This window comes from Apostichopus japonicus, chromosome 17, assembly GCF_037975245.1.
Source record: "Apostichopus japonicus isolate 1M-3 chromosome 17, ASM3797524v1, whole genome shotgun sequence".
Taxonomy (NCBI): domain Eukaryota; kingdom Metazoa; phylum Echinodermata; class Holothuroidea; order Aspidochirotida; family Stichopodidae; genus Apostichopus; species Apostichopus japonicus.
Window position 1 is genome coordinate 20143277 of NC_092577.1, and position 23576 is coordinate 20166852.

The 23576-nt window shown below is 39.0% G+C and overlaps 1 pseudogene; it reads right to left on the reverse strand.

Annotated features, from left to right (window-relative positions):
- Positions 1–1274: 1274 nt before the first annotated feature.
- LOC139984484 (uncharacterized) lies at positions 1275–19703 on the reverse strand (annotated as a pseudogene).
- Between the last annotated feature and the right edge of the window lie 3873 nt (positions 19704–23576).

Consider the following 23576-nt stretch of genomic DNA (forward strand, 5'->3'; position numbering starts at 1 on the left):
GTAAGGTTCCCAACATACTGTTGATAATATTATCCAATAAACCTGTGCAATGTCACTGTTTTGGTTGTCCTAATTTGGACTTCTCCAATGTGTTAATATTATGTACCTTATTCTTCACATGCTGCCACTGTTTGTCCCCTAAGAGACTATCACTTCTTTGTATAATTAGCTGGCACAATGATTTTCCAGGTACACGTTTTACTTTTAGCATAATTTGTATCTCTCTCTGGTTTCTTAGAAACTGCTCTTGCTCCGTTGACCACCTGTTGTAGTGGCGTTTCTTATGCTTTCTTCTTGACTTAACACCAAGATTCTCTGCACCAAGATTGCTTGCCATCTCTGTAACTTTACTGTCACCCTTCCCTGTACATCCATTGTTGCCCTTCGATAGAACTTCAATAGTGTCTGTATCTTCAGTGAAGTCAGTCTCTTCTGGTGTGTCAGACTCATCTGCACTTGCACCGCCTGTCACTAACTCATCTTCAGCTATGCTTATTTCTTGGAGTGATTTGCCTTTACACTCATGAAGACGTCCTTCAGTCAAACTGAGCAGTTTGCTCATCTTGGCCAACAGAATGGTTTCAGATGGTAGTCTGTAGTATTCTCGGTGTGTCGTCACATCATGACCCATGTGGTTGGCTAACTGCTCCAATTCATTCTTCAGTGATAGAAGTTGAGACAGTGTAGCAAGATGTTTCCTCAGCTTAGTACATCTGATACTTGCAGGATCCTTCAGCTCCGGTTCTTTGGCAAGGTCTGCAATTACCTGATAAGCCCTGAGTGGAGTTGCAGATCCCTCTCCATGTCTAGAAAAGAGATAATGTTTGCCACTATTGTGAAAGGCTAGCATGTCAGTGCTCTCCTTCAAATTTTCTGGAAGGAGTATAGGAACCCCTCTTCCCTCTAACCATTAACAAGGTTGATCTTTTCAGTGATACTTTTTCAGGAGCTGATAAGGACTGCATAACCTCATCATGGACAGTAGCCTCTTTTGTTGTTTGGTCTTTGTAGTCACTTGTGGTTATCTCCGCTACCTCAGATGGTCTTCTTCGATTATACAATATAATTTGTGCAAGTGTAATGGAGGCGAATCTCTTGTATGTAGTGAATGAAATTGTGCCATCTTTCTTAATTTCTGCTTTTATTTTCTTCTCTTCAGATTTGAGATATGTATTGAACTTCACACAATCTTCTGTCAATGGAAGTAGCTTGGGTGCCTTCCATACCATCTCTTGTTTCTGTCGATGGGCAGGGGCTATTATTCGTGCACGCCATTAGGTGTTTCTAAGGTGAATGAAGTCATCCACATCCGATATCTTCTCACGGCACTGTCTTTTAATGTACTTGTTTTTCACAGCCAAGGCCAAATCTGAGATGGCAAATCCCATGTTTAATGCACAAGAATAGAACTTGTGCACTTGCTTCTCCTCATTGTAGCCAGATACAACTTTTGCGGCCTCTACTACAACATCAAACTGAGCTGGATGAACAAGTTCCTGTGACTGTGTAATACTTTTTCCATCAAGTGATCTTGCACTATCCAAGAGCTTTGCCAGTAGTCTCATTTTCTCCCTTGCTTTGTCCCCTTTTCTTACTGAATTGCTTATGCTTAAGGTAGTTTCACCCACTTTAAGTATATCTTTATAATTTCTGATGATCAACGTTATTTTATCATGCATCATTTTGCTTAGAAGATTCTTCATTTGGGTTGAAGTTTCTTCCCTGCAATGTACAAGTTTCATGCCCTCCCTGACATGATTATTTTGACTTTTGACTTTTGCATCCTTTTTTGGGCAACTCTTCGCATGGACCCACAGGCTATGTCTGTGGTAATACCCATAACAATGTACACAAGGTACATAACAGTATATGGAACTTGAGGTCTCAGATGGCCTTCGTCTTACCACAAGGTCCTTAGCCTTGCCTGAGAAAACAAGGTTGTTATGATCATGGTTCCCTAAGTTTCTGATGTGAAGCCATTTTGTTCGTTTGTCTCCTTTATCATCTGCAGCCAAAGCTTCGAAAACCAAGTATTCCGCTCCATGCTTTCTTGCGCAATGTCGTGGTAACTTTAACTGGCGAGTAGAACAATAGAGGCAGTAGCTGTACTTTCCCAAACTACTTTCCACAACAAAAGTCTCTGCAGAATTGTCATCTTCATCTTCACCTTCAACATCAATTCCATCTTCATCACCATCACTGACAACCTTGTAACTGCTAGGATCATCTCTCCCAACATTTCTTTTGCTCGACTCTCCATTTGTGGAACGACTAATGAGGTCCTGCTTATTTTGTTTTTCAAGAGGTTGATAATTTGGATCAACGGGATCGTCAGTGTCACAATCTGAATGGCCATCTTCACCTTCAACATCAATTCCATCTTCATCACCATCACTGACAACCTTGTAACTGCTAGGATCATCTCTCCCAACATTTGTCTTGCTCGACTCTCCATTTGTTGAACCATTAATGAGGTCCTGCTTATGTTGTTTCTCAGGAGGTTGATAATCTAGATCAAAGGGATCCTCAGTGTCACAATCTGAAAGGCCATCTTCACCTTCAACATCAATTCCGTCTTCATCACCATCACTGACAACCTTGTAACTGCTAGGATCATCTCTCCCAACATTTGTATTGCTTGATTCTCCATTTGTGCAACCATTATTGAGGTCCTGCTTATGTTGTTTCTCAGGAGGTTGATAATCTAGATCAAAGGGATCCTCAGTGTCACAATCTGAAAGGCCATCTTCACCTTCAACATCAATTCCATCTTCATCACCATCACTGACAACCTTGTTACTGCTAGGATCATCTCTCCCAACATTTGTTTTGATTGAGTCTCCATTTGTGGTGGGATCATGAATGAGGTCCTGTTCATTTTGGTTTCCAGGGTTCTTAAAATCTGGCTCTGGATCAATGTATTCAGGAGGGCCTTTGTCATCAACCTCTGGATCAACTGAAAGTAGAAGCAATATACATTTTAGATCTTATGATCACCTTACACAGGTTGACTTAAATGAGTAGACCATGGTCATGATGATGCATTGAACTACCTCTTTGATCAAGAATTGTTAATTCATCTTATATTTGTCTATAAAATTCTATTTGGTATGACATTTACAACAGGCTTACTCTTTTTAAAGGTTTATGGACATGTTAATGTCATACCTGTCTACTGTATGTAAAAGCATTGAAAATGTGACAAAATAGCCACAATGCGAAAATATTTTTCATTACAGGATCTTGTAATGATGAGCTATTTAAGTTTTGCCTCTAGCAAACTTCACATGACCTTTGATCTCTACCAAAATGTGTACAATGGGATCTCACTGTAAGAAATTCAAACTTCATCAATGTTACTAGTTATTGTTGAGTTATGCTTGCAACCTTCCAAAAACTCACTAAAGCACAGACACATGTAAAGTTTGAAGTCTATTCATAAGTGCAGCACTGAGAAATGGCATTTTCAAGGTTGGCTTTGGCCTTCTACTGATCCCACATGACCTCTGACCTATACCCAAACCTGTACAAAGTAAGTCTTTACTGTTAATGAAGTCACACTTGACCTATGACTTTCAAGCAACATTCTCTTGATGAGTACAGGCTGCCAACAATATTCTCAACTAATATGCTCTAATGACCTTCCATGACCTTGGACCCAACCAAGATATTGGTAGAGTCCACCCAGATACAAAGTTTTAAAGTCCACACCAGCTTTTATGGTTAATGTTTGTTAATACTTTCTACTGACCTCAATTGACCTTTGACCAATACTGGTTACTCGTTTCACAGCTTTTGATCTGTCACCTTTGCTGACTTCAGGTCTTTTGACATGAGCCAAAAATAATCCCAACCAAGGTTTTAATAGGGTACATCTATGCAGTAAGTTTGACATCCATTCCACTTAACAAACTTGAGTTTGATTGATGTTTACAATTCAAGGAACACACATCCATACACTGGCCACCCCACAGCATAGATTATTTTTATTTTCAGAAAGAAATCAAACTGATGTCTGTCGCAGCAGAAAATTTCTCTTCACAGTCACTTGATGACACAGAGCAAATGTTATACCAACATAGGATATTATAGCATGTAAAAGACTGTAGTATAGGCCTAGCTCTTATTGGACCCTATGTAGCATAACATGAACTGCAATTTCAAAAGCACTACAATGTTATATTGAAGAATCAAACTACCACCACTTTTCTGAAATGCATAATGGCCAAAGAAATGTTGTCACAAGCAAAACTTACTTTGTGGACTGTCAACTTTTTACTTTTCATATGGCTGCACTCTAATTGGAAATGGTATCTACTACCCAATGGTATGTCAAAACTGTACACATCTTTGTGATCCCTATAAAGGAAAGATATGTGGAAAAGGGTTGAAGACATGTTCATGGCGAGTTTGGAATATCAAACTGTATAATAACCAAGTGCACATTGATCTGAGGATTAATGGATGCATATCCATTACCCACACTAAAGCCTAAGTCAAGTAACAGGACTTGCACTTAACTCAAGCAAATACAACAATTCAAACTTGGGACTAGAGCTCATGCATCAAAACTACAAGTTGATGCTAAATGACATAGTCTTTGAAAAACAATACAGTTAGAAAAAATTGCATAACTTTGCACCCAAATCCCCTTTTCCATTCTAACCCAGTCATATGAAAAAGATAAAACACTACCAAATTTCTTTGAGTTGAGGTTTCTATGCCACTTTTGCAGGTCGTTATTTGACTGAACAACAGTTACTCTTATTCAGATCCACATGTCAAATGTCAATCTGCATATCCACGAGTATGAGATTTGCAATCTTCTGAAGACAGAGTTTTGAATTCCTTCAACAGTTTTGATAGCATTTTCGGCATGGGATTCATGCCTTGTGTTCCCACTAAGGATGAATGACCTGCAGCTTAGATTCAGGTGTGTAACCAATGATTAACTAGATTTAACTGCACTACGCAGCTATTTTGTAATTGCTGCAACCATAAAAACTGTTAGCACAGTATATCCATATCAACCCTCATACTAAAATCGGCAAGTTGTTTTGCAAAACTACTTTTGCTCATTTACTAATTAGAAAAAAGATAACCAAGCCAGGTAAAGATATACTTCAAATCAGAATTACTTGATCATCAATCTTTTCCTGCAAATAGTATAAATACTGATTGCTCATTAGTTCACTGCAATGAGACTTTTGATTCCTGTGATTAAATTCAAAGTATTATTCTTAATGAAATTAAAGAAAAGTCACCCCAGGCCTCGGTTTCTCTTCATTTTTGAAGAGGGGAAAACATGACAATTAAAAAGTTTCAAGAAACCTTTCTATATTTTTTTATTCTAATATCAGAGTCAATTTTTCTTGTCATTGACTGTGTATGGAAAGTACAACCTCTAAAATTAAAAAACAAGTACTTGATGTATTGTATTTAAAGTAAAAAAAAACATTGCTCACAATTCCAAAAATAGCCCTTATAATCCCAAAAAAAGCCCCCCCCCCCCAAAAAAAAACAAATTAAAATTCTCAAGAGCCCCCATACCAAAATGTGATTTTCAGCCCTGGATATACATGTATAAAATCATCCTAATTCACTTCAAAAATTCTTAAGGCAGTTGGCAATAATCTGAATGAAATCAAACATACCTTGAAAGCTTTTTCTGTCCCTTGTTCCGGGATTGCAGAGATCAACAATGACAGTGTCAATAACAGTTGCACCACACTTATTTAGCAGCTGCAGAAGTTGTTCTGAGTTGGAAAAAAAAGAAGAGAACTATATTACACAGACGGCATCTTTACTATCAAATGTGGTAGTAATACTGGAATGTTGACTTGACACAATGTCATCAAGAGATTTGACTGTATGATCACTCAGCAGGACAAGGACGGATATTGGCCAGCATTGTATGATGTTGATGTGTCTATGCATGTGAAGTTTTTGAGGGAAATTTGAATCCTCCGTAGGCTAGGGTCCAACAAGTCCGCCGTAGTTTGCTTTTGTTTGTAGATATGTAGGGCAAGAATGAGCGCTACGCATAGGTGCGTTACGAAATTTTAGGCGTGTTACGTAATTGTCTTGTAGTCTGAATTTCAGGCTGGTAGTAATTAGCTTCCTGCTTTGTATAGCGCGAAGACGTTGGTAACAAAAGGGGTAGGATAGTGAAAGAACCAAGGTATGTGCGGGTATAGTGTCATTGTCGTATGGAGCCACACCAGAGAAAAGTTGGGTACAGTCCATCGTAGACCTTTGCCATGTAACGTGTCTTTTCCCCAACGGTCTGACTGCGTTAGTTTTCGCAACAGCTAGAAAGCTGCCTCGTTGCCAAAATCACTTTCAAGGGTTATATATAATATCTGAGCAAGGGCGTCAGAGTATAGCGAAGGTAGATTAGAGCTTTATTAGGAGGAGTTTCTGCCTGATGTCGAGACGCCAGACGCTTGTCGAGACCAGTTTCCTGTTGTGTGTTTAGAGCCATTTTTCCATCTAAATGGTGAGTTACACGTTTTCTTTTCCCTTAGAGAGTGAAATACTGTATTACAATATTAGGAATGTGTAGTAGCAATAAAGATTATTGTGTGTACTGACTGTCACTAGCTTGATAGGGTAGTAATGTACGTTGGAAGTACTGCTCTTTAAATCCCTTATATATTTATCGTTTTCGAGTTGCAACGTCAAAGTCAACATAAGACGATTGAACGTTCAGGCTTGAAACAGTATTTTGACAGTTTTGACAAGTATCACATCGTGTTTTAGTGTTTGATGTTGTTTGCAGGCTTTTAACTTTGGGCTGGGACACGAGTGACGTCGCTCGCTCGATTATTGGTCTCCATTTCACGCTCGGGTCACGAGGACGGGTGAACATCGAAACGTTGCCGGTTCTCATGGAGGTTTGAAACTGTATTGGCGAACAGTGAATTATTAGCACTTGACTTTGTCATAATTGGCAGATGTTTTAATCGTTCAACGAACTGACAGATACCCGAACATTACTTCTGAATTTCTAGACGCTCCTGAACAGTCCAATAGCTCGATGCATTTTTAACAAATGATTAGACGAAAGATATATTTACGTTGTTATGCATGTGATATTTTGGGAATTTAAGCTGACTTGTCATTGAACGTTGATCCATAACCTAGCGTCTTTTAACGACTAAAAGGGAAGCCTAAATTAAGAAATAAGAATTAAAAGAAAGAGAATAACAAAATAAGAGATTAATATTATAAGAGTGCAAGAATTGATTGAGACATAAGTTAAATGATAAGAGCGCGGCGTATATTTTAGTAAGATAATTTTAGGTATTTTTGATGTCGGAATATTGTAATTTGTGGTGCATCACACTAATAGGTTAATTGTTTAAAGTAATTAAACGTAGAGCAAAAGACAATAAAATATCTTTGTGTGTTTTTGTTTTGGTTGTAGAAGGGCTCTAGTATACGAGAGAGAGATAAGGTATCACCCTTCCAAGGTGTAAAAGTTGGTTGACCCGTGACAATGCACACCTTCAGTTCCTTTAAGTAAAAACGAAGCTTACAAATTTTGGGCAAAATTACGACCTTACAATGTTACCAAATACATTGATGCATATTGGTTCAACTTTGCACAACTTAATTTTCCAATCATCGACAGACACAGAACGATGGAAGAATAAACAGATGTATGGACAGACAAAGAGACAAATACAGACAAGCACACAGACACACAGACAACTAGACAGCCACAATGTCATGAAATTAACTTTGTTATTATAACATTGCTACTTTGCATACATATACCCAAACCTCACATTCAGAGAGATGTTAATAATGTGCAAACTGCAAGTGACATTGTTCACTGATTACTCAGTAAAGAAGATTATTATAAGAATTGCATTCAGCAATAGAAAAAGAAACTTTGAGAACTATACTGATTAGTAATTGAAGCATCTAACATATGCTAAAACATCCATTTCAATCGGAACTGTTTCCTGACAAGTGTGAACTAACCTTTGGGCATTTTTGTAGAACTGCCAATAACAGTGACATGAAAGTCTTGAAGTAGTGGTGTTCCTTTCCACATTCTGGCTCTATGCGGCCCACCACCTTCTCCATTAACTTCAAACCTTTCTTCTGGTAAGAGACATCCATGCTTTAAAGACTCTGTAATCCCTAAACAAACCAGAAAAGAGGCAATCGTCCTTTTTTTCAAGTAAATGTTATCAAGAAATGTAACTATATAACAAGCTTAACTAAATTGATCCTATAGTTGCCAACTATAAGGAATAAACATAGCTGAATGATTAAACTCAATGAGTTTAAACTTGTACCCTATGCTCTGCATCAATTTGATGGTCCACCAAGTTCTAACTCACTAGTAGTGTGTGTTCTGTGTTACAATATATTGTAACCCATGCCTTCAACACAGTAGTTATGCTGTCACGATTAATAAAGTAATTTAAGTACAATTTTCACTGCATAAATTTCAATCTTTCAATTGGTGTATTATGTAACACTGCACATCATCCAAATCATCACAAAATTACATACACCTCAAAGGTACTTTATTGTACAAGACACTTGTCTGGTCAAAAACAGTCTACCTGAACAAATGAAATTAACATTTCTTGATAACTGGTTTCAGAAATTATAATAATGAGGTTTTTATTGGTCATGTCAATGACAGGGGAACAAACACTTCACTTACCAAGCAAAATGAATGCAAGTAAGCCACATCAATTTCACTCTTTGTAAAAAAATATATTTCACTCCCCATTGATAGCTTACACCACTGATTGTAGAATTTCTGATAGGGGGGAGGTTTGCAATCTGTGAAATACTGATGGTACATGTCTCCAATTTCTTGTTTCTGAAAGTACCAGTAGTCTTCCCAAAGCAGGTATTACTGCAAGTCACCATCTATAAATAATGGATTTCGCATACAATTCCTTTGACATTGACAACCATGCAGTTTTGTATTCTGATATGTTGTGGCATGTGGCTACTGCTCCACTTCCAAGTCCCTTCAAAGACTGAAACATTAAAGTAATCTTTTTGGTCCCCACTTGGGAATTTCATCATTTGATACTTCTTCACTTAATATGAGTTTAGTTCACCCTGTTCTAGTTTTTAATATATGTATGGTTAACAACATGTTTTTACTTACCTGCTTCTAATTTTTATTTTATAATTAAAATGCTTGGATGAACTTGGAACATAGCCAATATCTCATAAATCATTTTGAGAAAAGAGGGCTTGTAGAGTCGAGTAACCCAATAACATAAGACAATGATCTCATTTTAGAAAAAAAAGCAATTGCTTTGGGAACAAGAAAAAATAAAGGAAGGCAATCTGAGTAGTACAAGAGTGACATCACAAATTATCGTGCTATAAATGTTAGCATTCAACATCTCAGCACATAAATCTAGTGTCAACTAACAATGAGTTTCATTTTTTCAACCTTCTGACTAATACTTTTGTAAGTTAAGATGAGAGGATCCTTGGAATACAAAAAGGTGATGTGCTTACCGGCACTGGTAATGACATGCGTGGCAAAGTTGTCAACCGTTTTACTGAGTTTGCAACCTGTTATTTCAGCTAAAAGTTGAACTTCTTTCTTTAAAAAAGGAAGCAAGAAAGTACACAATAAACTGAGTTACACAATAGACACTTAAATAATGTGAGAAGTTTTCATTGCAGACTAGTTATTCATTAATTTATTACAGCTAGAGCACCAATGGTGCAGTAGCTGAAACCTGTTGAATTTGATTTTATGCCTACAGTTGTGCTAGGAAGGATGAACATTTGCATGTTTGAATAAGTGCATGTCACACACTTTACCCAAACATCCTTAAAACAGCACTACCCACTGATAGGGCTGGACGGGATCGCTAATTATCCATACTGCTAATTTGGGTGACAGAGGTGAATGAGGTAGAAAAGTTGTAAGACATTTCCAATATCATTGAAGGAATGTCTTTAAATTGTATTTGTTGCATCTGGGGGTTGTATCATACCATGAAACCCAAACAATACACCGTGTAACGGCTTCACTTTAATAATGCCATACTTAAAATCAGTGGGCCTTATATTTATGAACTTCTAATCATGAAACTGGTAGTAGCATGATATCGAGCTAAACAAGGAGACAACCCATGGAATTGAAAATCTCTGTGGTTTAATGACCTATGACCTATGACGTCACCAATTACGCATGCACAATTAAGACTGTATGGTCAGGCACCTACTTTATGAGTTTGAACTTCATTGAACTTACAGTTTATAAATTTGTGATATTTTTTTCACAAATTTTAGGCCAATTTTGATCTTTGTCCGTAGAACCTTTGAACTTGATGGACAGACGGACGAATGTAATGAATTTTAATTTCCACATCAATTAGTGACAATCTGTTGTAAGTGGTAGTACACATGTGATAGCTCCTTATTGCAACAATTTGTACCCCTATATTTCTTTCCTCTAGATTGAGATCTATATATATCTTATTTCAAACTAACCTTCTCTTCTGCGCTTAAGCCAGTTGTTACAAGACAAACTGAATGCAACAGTTTTGAGGATGATGGCAGTAAAGTGTCCTCTCCATCCTCAATGTCTGAAATCAAAGTTGAAGCTAGTTAACTATGATGTCTGTTGCATTGTATAGAACACTTAGCAACTAGTGCTTTTTACGTGACCCGCCATGCGGGATATAAAACGTCACGGCCAAACGGCACTACCGAAACATCCCATTCTGAAAAACGAAACTCAGGTCAAGCGAGCCAATAAAACATACGCCCGCCGACCTGCAGAGACAAAACGCCCAACCCCCCACTCAAACATTCAAAAAACCACAAAAGGACGACCAGTACGGAGCGAAACGAAAAACCCCTCCCCAGCACACCAGCGTCCAAAAAAGGCAGCCCCAGATAAAGGGCGAAAATCGCCTTCAATCTGAAGGCGAATATCAGACTTCACCGCCTCCAGGACTGCCTGCCAACTGGCAAATTTCCCCCTAAAAACCACATCACATCTATTCCGCCAAACATGTTTTTTCACAGTAGAGCAACAAAAATAATGCGATGCAAAACAGCAACCGAACAAACTGGAGGGTCTACCCCATATAAAATAAAGCCCTGTCCTACCGACCATGAACGGTCTCCCGTAACACGGTCGGTCCAGGTCTGGAACCACTCCCATAAGTTAACTACAAAGCAACAATGCCAAAAAACATGAGCGGTACTCTCTAAGCTGTCACAGCCGGTCCTCGGGCACAGTCCATCACCCAATCGCCAATGGTATCTTTTTAGGTTCGTCACCAAGGCACCGTGTGCAATTCTCCATGCAAGATCACGGAGCCTGCCAACATTCAGCCTTGAATGCACCGAACGCCATACTAAGGCAGAATGACGTCCCTGGACAAAAATTGCATTCAAGGCCCTATCCCGCAACGAACTGTGAACGAGGGCCGGCTGTGACAGGTCAACAGGGGGCAACTCAATCAGAGCGGAGCAAATGACACGCACCACCCTGTTTGGAGTACTACTATGCGGTTCTCTGTTGCTAAACAGCGCCGGGACCCATCGACGCAGGTGCCAACCGCCCCAAAAACGTACAAAATATGAACAAGGCAACCCTGGGTCAGTTACCGCTACAAACAACTGCTTAAATATCAAAAAGGTCAATTTACTTCCCAGATGAACCACCCCTAACCCACCCTTCTCCAGTTTTTGGTACATTACCGCCCTTTTGACAAGCTCTGTACCACCCGACCAAATAAATGAAAATATCGCTCTCTCCAACCGCACCAGGACGCGACGCGGATACACCGCGCCCGGGTACCACAAGATGGGCGAAACAAAACGATTAATTACGGTGACTTTCCCTACGATCGAAAGCCAGCGGGTGCCAAAGGTTTCGAGCCTGCTCTCAAGTACCTCAGCCCTCTCGTTCCAGGTGACATCACAAGGTGCATCACAGCCGAACCATATACCATTAATTTTGATATTTTGATCCGACCACGATGCACCGAATGGTAAGTCTCTGTATCTCCAGCTACCAAGGCGAAGGCCCTTTGTCTTTTCCGGATTCAACTTCGCCCCGGTAGCTCTCTCAAAGATAGATAAATCCTGCGAGAGGGCACGAAAGGAGCCCAGACTCGAAATAACACACGTGACGTCATCTGCATATTGAACGCACTTCACTTTGGCACCCCCTGGCACAACGAATGGAACAAGTCTTGAGTCCCTTTCCAAAAGACGAGACAGGGACTCGCTAAACAAAACATAAAGTAATGGAGACAGAGGGCACCCCTGGCGCACCCCCCTCTCCACGTTAAAAACCTCCGAACAAAACCCATTTACGATAACAGAACTGAAACTGTACTGATACAAAACAGAAATCCATTTACGAAAAACCGGGTGAAAGTGAAACGTCTCCAATACATTCATTAAAAACCCCCGATCCACCATGTCAAAGGCCTTCTGCTGGTCCAGAGACACCAATGCACATGGCAGATCTCGTTCAATAACAAAGTCGGTCAAGTCGCGCATCAACCACAAGTTCTGCTAGATGCAATGACCCTTGACTGCACAAGTCTGGAGATCACCCACAAGATGCGGCATAGCCAGTGCAAGGCGGTTGCACAAAGCCTTAGCCAACAACTTGTAGTCTACATTTAACAAGGTGATTGGACGCTTGTTATGAGGGTCCAAGGGGTCACCAGACTTGGGCAGCAAAGTAATCATGCCCAGACGTTGACTTTGGTTTAACAGTCCGTTTTGGAAGGCGTCCTCGAAGACGGCTCTGAGGTCGGGTCCTATTATTGCCCAGAAGGTTCGGTAGAACTCCCTCGGAAGCCCGTCCGAACCCGGGGACTTGCCATTCTTCATCTTCGAAAGCGCCTTCCAAAGCTCAACAGTGGTTATTCCGCCCCCCAAAATATCATTGACATCGTGGGGAACGGTTTTTGAGATTCCCCTCAATAAATCGGCCTGTGCCGACAAGTCGACACTGCCACGCGTAAACAGACTCAAATAATAATCCTTGTATACGCGGACAATGCCGTGAGGGTCACTAACCACGGTCCCATCAGTAGCGCGCACAGATGGGACGCGTCTGTCACACGCCGATGAGCTTACGGACTGGTAAAACCTCAGTGAAGGGCGTTCCTCGGCTTCCACCGCTTCGACACGGGCCCTGACGCGGGCACCGTGGTACTTTTCATCGAGATAGGTCTGCAAAGCGATGACAGCCGAAGGGTCGCCAAACTTCACCTCCGCGCACAGCTTCGAAAAATGTTCTCTTCGACGCCGTGCGCGGGTCACGCAATACTGAATTGCGAAGCGTTTGATGCGCAACTCGACATCATCCCACCATTGGGATGTAGAAGCAAAGGCCGGCTTCAATGTTTGCCATCCTTTGTACCTGGTCTCGAAACCTTGGCGGAACTCTGCCTCGCCAAGAATCCGACAGTTAAGCTTCCATAGGCCCCGCCCGATCGGGAAAATGGAAGGCAAAACAAAACGTGCTACTACAGTGTCATGGTCAGAGAGCGGACAGCTGAGCGTCTCGCAACCCGAAAATTTAAAACTTACGGGCGCATACACTCGATCTATCCTGGAGGCATCTTCTCCGTTAGGCCTCATCCACGTATACACCGTACTACACGGGTGCATATGCCTCCAGACATCGGCTAAATGGTGTGCCGAAGTGAATCTGTCCAATTCTGTGATCCCAGCGTCAGGACTAGCAGACACAGAAGCCCCGAGTCTGTCAAGACCCGAGTCTGGGACACAGTTAAAGTCTCCGACCATGACACAACTAGTGTACATACAGATGCGTGAGAAGACTCAGGCAAGAGGGAAGAAATTATTTTTGGGGAAAGAAATTATTGGGAGCAATAGCAAGTCAGCTGCAAATTTTGGCTGTTTGGGAAATGGCTGGGAGAAAAGTGGGGGGGGGGGCAAAGGCACTATTTCTGGCCCCCAACCCTGGAGCTGCAACAGCTACTTGCAAAAGGTAGCTACTGTTGATTTATAAGTATGAGGAAGCATATCACTCTTTGTAACGTTCATCACCTCCAAAGCCCACTATTAAGGCACAGGCAGTGGGTGCAACCTATGGCTAGTAGCCAGCATAAAACCTACTTATATAGAGCACAATCAGGTAAATGGTAAGGGTATATCTTTTTACAAAACGGATGAATTGGTACATATACCTCTAAAATATGATAAACATTCTTCAACAGAAGGGTGCTGTCTTTCCTCAACATGCAACATTCGATGAAAGAGTGGCCGGAAAGCATGGAATTCCCCCAAATGCTTCAGACTGAAAATGCCATCGTTCATATTTCTGATAACTCCTTGTGAGTCCTTCTTGTATGGGTACAGTCTCATGTGGTATATGACCATCGGATAGAATGTAGTACATAAGACATCCCATCATCTGCAAACATAAGAAATGAGATGAGCTGTGTTTTTTCCCCCTAAAAGTTAAATATCACAAGCGGCACAGAATACTCCCTAATCCGAAGTGGAATAGTGACATATATAGAGCCAGGTCTGAAAGGGAAGATCATAGTGGTAATGAGGAAGCAGAGTGATTCAGTATATATGCTATTGTGTATCAGTAAACATTTTGAGGTGGTTTCTTAGAGGTTTACAAACTGATTTTAGCACGGTCCTAAATTTTCGGTTCAAATGTTGGTAAGCACTCGGCATCAACTTAGAGTATCAGAAAGTGTATTGTGTCTAATGCAACAGTATTTTGAAGGCACAATTACTATAGATCGCTTTGTTATTTTTAGTAAACTTCTTCATTATTCGTATCTTAGTCCCACTGAAAGTCATTTTTAATGCAATGAGTACTACTGAAAGACAAATCTTCATGAACACATATTTTACCTGTACATGTGATGATTTTTTGTATCTTGCAATATCATCTGTTAAAGTATCTGCATTCATCCAACAAAGAGTGCCCATAGCTTTTGTCAGTAATGTTGTTCCTGTTTCCATCTGGCGGGACACTCCAAAATCTACAAGTTAAAGATATATGAGAGGACAAATCAACATGCAATTTCATTATTTGTAACAAAACATGGCTATTCTATGTTGTCTGCATATAAAACTATATGTTATCTGCATGAATATATGATATTATGTATAAATTAGGCATCAAGTGCAGCCGACATTTGCTAGAATGAGGAATTCATTCCCTCAGTACAGACCTCTGAAATTTGTGACGGGAAGTTTTGAGCATGACACAAAGCTGGCAACTGATTCACAGGGTGTTAAAAAAGGAACAATCTCTGCATTCAGAGATTTTGATCTAATTGAACTGATTATTTCACAGTTTAGTAAACAGCCTTCAGTTACTTACAACAGAAATTTGTGTTCATTTCTTCATACAGTAAATGAACATTTCCTTCAGGCAAAGTCTCCTTAATGTGCAGTAATGTTACTGAAGAATGGTAGTGTGGTAATTACCAGAGTCCATAATGATACTTATGAAATATCAGTTCCATCAAAGGTCATTTGCGTGTGACTCTGGAGCTTTCCCATTTAGGTAACCACACATATTGTAAATGTTTCAAAACATGCAAGCTACTTTACACAACAATGTATTGAGGACTTAAATTATACTCTGTACTGCTTTTTAAGTTAATACCAAATTAAAGCGTTATGATTCTAATAGCTGATTTATCTGTAAATCTTTAAACAAGAGATATGAATATAAAGTAAATTAGCAGTGATTAGTTCATGCTGGTCACAATCAATAGGGCAGTCATTAATTACCCACAGCAAACATATCCTCTTTCACTTACCTATCAGTACATTGGATGGTTTTAGATCACGATGCAAGATGTCCAGCTGATGTAAGTCTTGTAGTGCTGACATCAGTTGAACACACATTTCTTTTCTTTCTTTTGCTGACAGAGCAGTATGGTATGTGCTTTCTATTCTTTCTTCAAGGTTTAACTCACATAATGGAGTTGCTATGTATGTAAACTCCTCATCTTCTTCCACTGCAATGGTCTTCAAAACATTCTGGGAATTAACTTTCTCATTCAAAATGATATTCAGTGCTCTCTCCCTAGGGTGAAATTCTCCTGGAAATCTTTTTACTGCAACTGGTATCTTATCTTCTAATAACCCCACAAATATTTGAGAGCCATTACTGCCATTTGCAATCTTGCAATGCTTGCTGAATCTTAGACACCCAATTTGCTTGATCAAAACACATGATTTCCTGATATCTTTCAGCTGTTTCTCCCATCTGTGATTCTGTCAATGTTGAAAAAAGTTATGCTGATGCATAAGGTCATACAAAAGGTTATTGCATGACTTAAAACCTAAGTGATAAACACTGGTTAAATTCTCAAAATGGAACACTAGGAATCATGAATTATGGTACGAGTGGTCTATGGGAATGCTATGATTCCCTCATGTTCATTCAGTTCAGTATGAAAAGTGCATAAGGGTACTTGTCCTTAAAGTAATTTTTTTGTTGTTCTGGTGCCCAATGCCAATGTCTAATAATGGTCCATAAATGAGATAGATATTGCAATGCATATAAAAAATATAACAGTCCAATGTAAAATGTAGCATTTAAACACTTTCAACTGGAGTTGTTTTTGTTGATCAGTAAGGGTCATCAGGTTTGGAGTTGCAACTTAAGAAAGACTTTTACAATGTAACATGCTATTTATCTACTAACAGTAGATGTGACTGCATTATGTTGTGACAGCAAAAACTCATTCTTTCAAGTATATGCAGTATTTTCCATGTACTGCAGATATTTCTCATACATTTATTGGGCGTTTGCTTTTGAAAGTATGTTGCACAGTGACCAGTCATAAGTCTAAAGTTAAGGGAAATATGTTTCTCTCTTTTAAGTCAGCACTTTTGGTTTACTGATGCAACCTTGCAATTTGATACAGATTAGCTTTCTTGTTACGATTTCAAGGAGAGGCTTGAAGCTGGAAAAAAAGGGTAACAATAAATTTCTCTGACTGACCTGACTTTGCTCCATTTCAGCATCTGCCAATGTCATCTTTTTAGCCTCCTGTGAATTAAAAAATGATACAAAAAATATCAATAACTCTCCGTAATATTAGCCATAAGTATTAAAAAATACTGGCTGCTCACATTGCCACATGCTCACAAGGTAACATAAACAATCACCACTGCAAAAGTTTCAAACATTTTGCCACCTTTATTGGTGCTTTATCACTGATTGATTGGGTGTATTCTTTCTCCATTAGGTACAATTCAAGGGAAAAGAAGCACATTTAACAGCTTCTACTCTCTTTTAGCAACAAAACATTGTTTCAGTACAAAACAAACTAAATAATTATGTGGCACTTCACAACAGGTTTTGTTGAAATGTTTGGGTTAGTACAGTACTGTAGCTCAGAACCTCATGCTTAATTGTCTTGACTTGGCTTTCTTCATGTCTGTAGCAAGAAGTCAGTACTAAAGCAGCCTTGTTCAACCCTCTCTTTGGTAATTCCTAGAGAGTAACTACAATGTATACTTCTGTAATACTCAATAAGTTATACTGTACCTTTCTCCTCCATGGTACACTGTTATCACCATAATCGAATCGCAATTCTTCTCCTCCTGGAATGTCCCTTAACGCAAACAAGCACAAGTGAGGTGCATTACTAACAGATACCACTCTCATAACCGAGTTGAGTTGTTTGCCTGTGCCATCATTAACCATTCGGCATGCACCCTTTGAGTAAGTTGCATCAATGCTGGTTGAAACAAGAAAGTATAAATTTCAGTGATTGGATAAATATATGGACAACTAATTATCTGAATACTCCCTATTTTATAATTCATAATATTTGTTGTGCCATACAGTATGTAAACGTTTTGGCAGTCCATTGAAATCATCATATTATTTCATTTCACTCTATTCACACTTTGTTCATTCAGTGCAGACTATAGTATTTCAGCAAATGAGAACCCCGTGTACTGTAATACACCTGCATGGATTATGCACTACTGTACAGACGTTTTCCTGAACACCTGGTTTAGTAAAGTCACTTTATGTGTTCATCCCCATTACACGTATATTGCTCTATCCACCCCAGCTTTCAGCCATACTTTGGTGTCACTTGATCACAGCATGGCTTTAGCAAGACTTTCATTTCTGGGAGTTTACAGTACATATGCAGCCTGGGGAGAGCTCTGTGACCCTGCCTGTTTGCTGAAAAATTGTGAATTTTTGCACTTATTGGATGCAACATTTTTGTAAGCTTTACTTGAGTAATTGTTTCATACATCTAAATGATATCTAAATCGTTCTCTGACTAAAGCCTTGATGACCAAATGTGGTTACTGGAGGTCTCCAAGAGGCATTGTTCACTGCTGGTCACTGGCAGTTTGTTTACATTATTGCCAGATTGGTAGTTTGCAGCCAGCAATTTACCTGCCTAGTTTAGCAGTCTGACAGACGTCAATAAAGACAAACATACATGTAATGAATATTCAAAGAAAACATTGAACAACTTAAAAAAAAAGTATCTATGGTGTATGCACAAAAGAATGTAGCATACTTTTTTTACGGTAATCCCACATGATCTCTGTAATGACATGGCAAATCAACTTGATGAATATGTAGTATCAAATGAACTACTGTACCAACACTTATGGGTCATTGTCCAAGTTTCCAGAATCCACCACATTAAGGTACATTAACATTAACATTAACATAAGAAGCCATGGACCCACACAGGGTGGGTAGGCATACAGTAGGATGTTTAAACCATTGAGGCTAGGTAGTGCAATTTCTTTGGCAGGATCCTTTCCTTTCCTTTCATTTCTCCACTATATTTCCTTTTGTAAATACTTGTTAATTTTCAATTGAAAAAACACTCAATAATCATCAATTGTTACCATTTGTGAGATCCCTTGTGCATGAAGAAGTACAAGAAGTTTCCTTTGTTGGGAGAGTAACCCTGTTGCCTTTTTGTGCCTTCTTTTTTTGTAATCAACTCCCCTGTGTATTCTAGCAAGAATTCACCCTTTGTACGATCTTTTGTTGTGAAGGTTCCTCTCCCTATGAAAAAATATATATATAATAATATTAAAAGTAAAAACAACAGGCAGTTGGAGGAGATGAATGGGTGACAGCAATTAATAGGACCAACAGTATTTGTTACATGTATTCCAATTACCATTTTGCAACAACTACAATACCCACACTGTTCGTAATGCCACAGAAGACTGTTATGGTAACCTCCAACCTGTCTGTGTTAATTGTACTTCCTTTTATGGTCAAAAAACCTTTTAAAAACAACTAGTTCAACATCTCATCTATGAGGCAGGTCTGTGTGGACCTCTTTCTGACATGTACTCAGAGTGCTCAATAGCATGATAATTTTGAAAAAATTATCAAACTTTAGACGGACAAGAAAAATTATAACACTTTCGGCAGACAAGAAATGGCAGTTTTACTACATTGTTTACAAATTCTGATGTCTGTTCCTCACTTACATACCCTTTTTCATGTTAACGATATCTCAACCAATCCAGGAGAGACATTTCACTAATTAGGCCTACTGATATGCACCCACTCACTGCACATGGAATTTCTTTATAGCTAAAACAAAAGACTCACCAATATAGTCATTAATGAATTTGACTTCAAATCCATTGTTTTCTGCCTTCTTCTCACATGCACGGCATGTCGTGTTGCCTTTGATCGCAGGTTCATTTCATCCACTTGCTTCCTACGAATTAGTTCAAGAACAGAAAATGATAGCAAAGTATACTAGCAGGACTTGTGAAAGGACCAACATTGAACTTCAAGCAGACATTCCTTACTATTTATCCTGTAAGGCTATTGCAGATACTGAAAGGTCAAAAATACTGAATTAACCTGTACGTGAAGAAACTGCAATTTGGAATACTATCACAGCTAAGGTGCATGAGAATCTCCTTCCAATTATCAACCCTTGAGCGACTACCGCATCCTGTTTCTTCCTCACTGCTTATAAATAGGCTTACTGCCAAGTAACTTACAGCTTGTGATAACTCTCTGTTCTTTCTTTTTTAGGTGTGTAACAAAATTAATTTTTATTGAACTAAATTTGGACCCAAATTTTGATATTCCACAGTAATTTTTCTTTTCCAAATCTTACAGGAATCATGCAGTGGTTTCAAAATGACTTACAGCTCCTGGAAAGGGTTGAGAATTTGAAAAAAAATTCACCAACTTTTTCCCACTGTCAAATTTATCGTGTACGTGAGAATAGTTTACTGACATGGCTATGCTAATGACCACAGTAGGTTACATTGAATGTTCAGTTAGCAACCACATCTCGGGACAAGTCTGTAGGTCTGTCTATGTATCCACTTGGTAATTAAGCTAGCTTACAAGTTACTGTATAATGGAAGAAATACAACATTCCATGATTTCATTGCTCATCTAACATGTGACACAATGATGCGGCTGATTAGCACTGGCCACTACTTCAGTAGGTCGTAATAAGGACTGTGTAGCCTATAGGGAGATCTCAGCAATCAACTATATACAGAACTTTACGGAGGTCAAGAATTATATGTGCTACCCATCCAGAGAATAATTAAAGTTTAAACTTTGCAGCTTAAGACTTATGTATAAAATCTTTGGAAACCTAAAAGTTAATCATACATAAAAATACTATGGTTCGACATTTTTGCATTTGTGTAGCAAATTTAAGTTGTAGCATTGGGGGGGGGGGGGCATAGTGGAAATAAATGTCACTTGCTGTGTCATCCCTGCACTTTGTTTTGTTCCCATTTGCTTCATGTATTATCTATTATCTAAATCAAAATCAATATGGGATGCGATACCAGACATTATCAGGTTAGGATATACGCCGAGGCTCTACTTAAGGTATACGAACTAGCCTAATCTAGTAGTAGTGCTAGGCCAGTAGTATTACTACTACTAGTAGTAGGGTCTAGTAGCAGTACATAGTAATAGCATGGGCACATGCCTATAGTTCAATACTGAGCACTAGCCTTAGCCTAACCTTTTTTAATTTTGGGAAACTCCATGCTAGGTTAAAAACTATCACATGCCTCGGGGATATGATCGCTAACTAACTAGACCAACTGAAACTGTAAGCTTAGTCCAAAAACTGTATTAATAAATGATATGGTTCGACTAACCAAAAAGTTCGCGAAACATCTTACCATTATTGCCGATGATAAAGATAAAGGCGTAGGCCTTCCACAAGCAGAAGTCATACTCTTGGTTAGTTACATCGATATCGTGCCCAGTGCCGAAGCGTGCGGAGCGTTTCTCTCTTCAGAACAATGCTTCCACAAATCAAAGTACAATATATAATGATTGACCCGAATATTTCTCAAATTCAGGGTTCTAACCGAAAAGTACCAACAATGATACATGGATAGTCGTTTCCCTGGATTAAATTCGATTTCTAAATTTCTCTAAATGACTTCAAAACACATTGAAGTTCATAAACTCTTCCTTGAAATAACAAACTTTCCTTAAAAGTGGAAACTTAACTTCGCAATGTGCTTCGACGTAATACAACACAATTCAGTGTAGTATATGCGCTCAAGTACTATTAGCATGCAGAACATGTAGTGTAACGTGTATTATCTGTACACAGCTGGCACGCGGGAAATTTAAGATGCATATATATAACAGCATGAAAGTCGCCTTGTGAAACATTCATCATCACAGTACGATATTACGTATGTATCATAGAAATTGATCATATCCGCGACTCAAAATAACTGTCTATGTCAGCACACTATATTAGTGTATAACGTTTGACTACTATGAGCGTAATACGTGCAGTCGAAATGTTATATTGTACTGTACTAACCTATATCGGTCATCCAAACTTCTGCTAAACTTTGTTATGTTCAAGAGCGAGCAGATAATTTGAACTATCGTGAAAGTTGCAAAAAATTATCCGTTCGTAACAAAAATTACTAGATTCAAGTTATTACTGAACATTCTACACCTACAGAATGATGACTACAGCTGTACATTTGAACTAGTCTGCAACTCGATCTTGATGATCATATGATTCAGCAACTCACATATATAAGTCTAGGCCTACTTCGACAGCCATTGAACATGATATGGCCGACCCTAGCATATATTACATGTTCAGTCTATATCTATTCTACATATTGGAGGTACTAGTATATGAGCTTCATATGCGTAGGCTAATGTGTGATTTTTGCAATAATATATTTTAACTAATGAAAGTTGTCTCCTTTGCTAACATTAAACAGGTTCTCACGAAGTACTAGTAAGAGTCGTATAAGAAGTCGCGAATACAGAGCATGTAATATAAATTAGATTACACACAATGTAAAGATCAGTTTTGTAATAAATAGGCCTAATTATCTGCTCAAAAGGAGCAATGATAAATGATCCATTCTATTCTGAGTGGCAGCGACGTGGCCAGGAATTTGAAGGGGGGGAGCACTTTTTGCGATTGATTTGGAGAGGGGTCTAAGGGGAGGGGGTATCCCCGCGCGCGTCCCCTTTCAGATATTTTTGAACAATTGAAGGTCCTTAGATGCGATCTGGTGCAATGTTTGCCAGTTTCATCATCATCATATGATATCATATTATCAGCAGATTTTGTTTCCTGTTTGAATTATTACATGTTCTTTTACATAATATATCAGAAATACAATCACAGTGCTTTTTTGACAATTTTTCCAGTAGGATGATCCTTGTTTATTGTCTAATGCCTGGACTTTAATACATTTGCCGAACTTACCTGATGGACAATATAAACTTTCATATTTTGTAAGACAGCCAGATGTGCAGTGGCCTAAAAACAAATATCGTTATCGCATTGTTTTAGCAGTGTATTAATTATTTATAGGAAGTGCGTTTCACGTACGATTGCTACCTTAGCTTCATAACATGCTGTTCGTGCAACTTAGGGCGAATCATAGAAAGGATGAGAACGAACGTTGTCGACGTTGTTGTGCATACGGTTCGTGACTCTCCATCGAGTGCGGTTACAGTAGGTAGGCAATTTGTATTTTATTACGCAGTGGCCAACAATAGGCTTGTAATAGGCTATAGGCTAAATTTAGCTAATTGCATCTGCCAAACTAAGTAAGTAGTAGAATCAGTGGGCGTGGATGTTGTTTCTACGATTATAATCGAGTTAATGGAGCTGACGAGTGTTGAAGATCAAAAGAGCACTGACAAAATACCATGCTAAAACGGCTACGTCCCTGCAGAGTGGTACGTACACTAATCCATTTCTTTGTTTTGTATGAAATTTACAAACGTTACAGTCACCATGCATCCGCCTTTTACCACGTTGCAATACGTTATTCATCCAGAAAGCTTTGCATCTGCGTGAAGGCTACGTTCAGATTGTCCTTGATGTGATATCATGCATACAGCCACTGAGTAACGCTTCTGTAATATCCCTTTACATCGCATTGAGACCCTTCCCTTCAATTAAATCAAAGAATATATACTTGTCAATATAACCACCACCCACCAATCACAAATGTTAATACTATATCATAAAAGTCAAGTCAGATGCTAGGTTCATTTATTACGGGGTGCTCTGATCCCCGGGATGGAT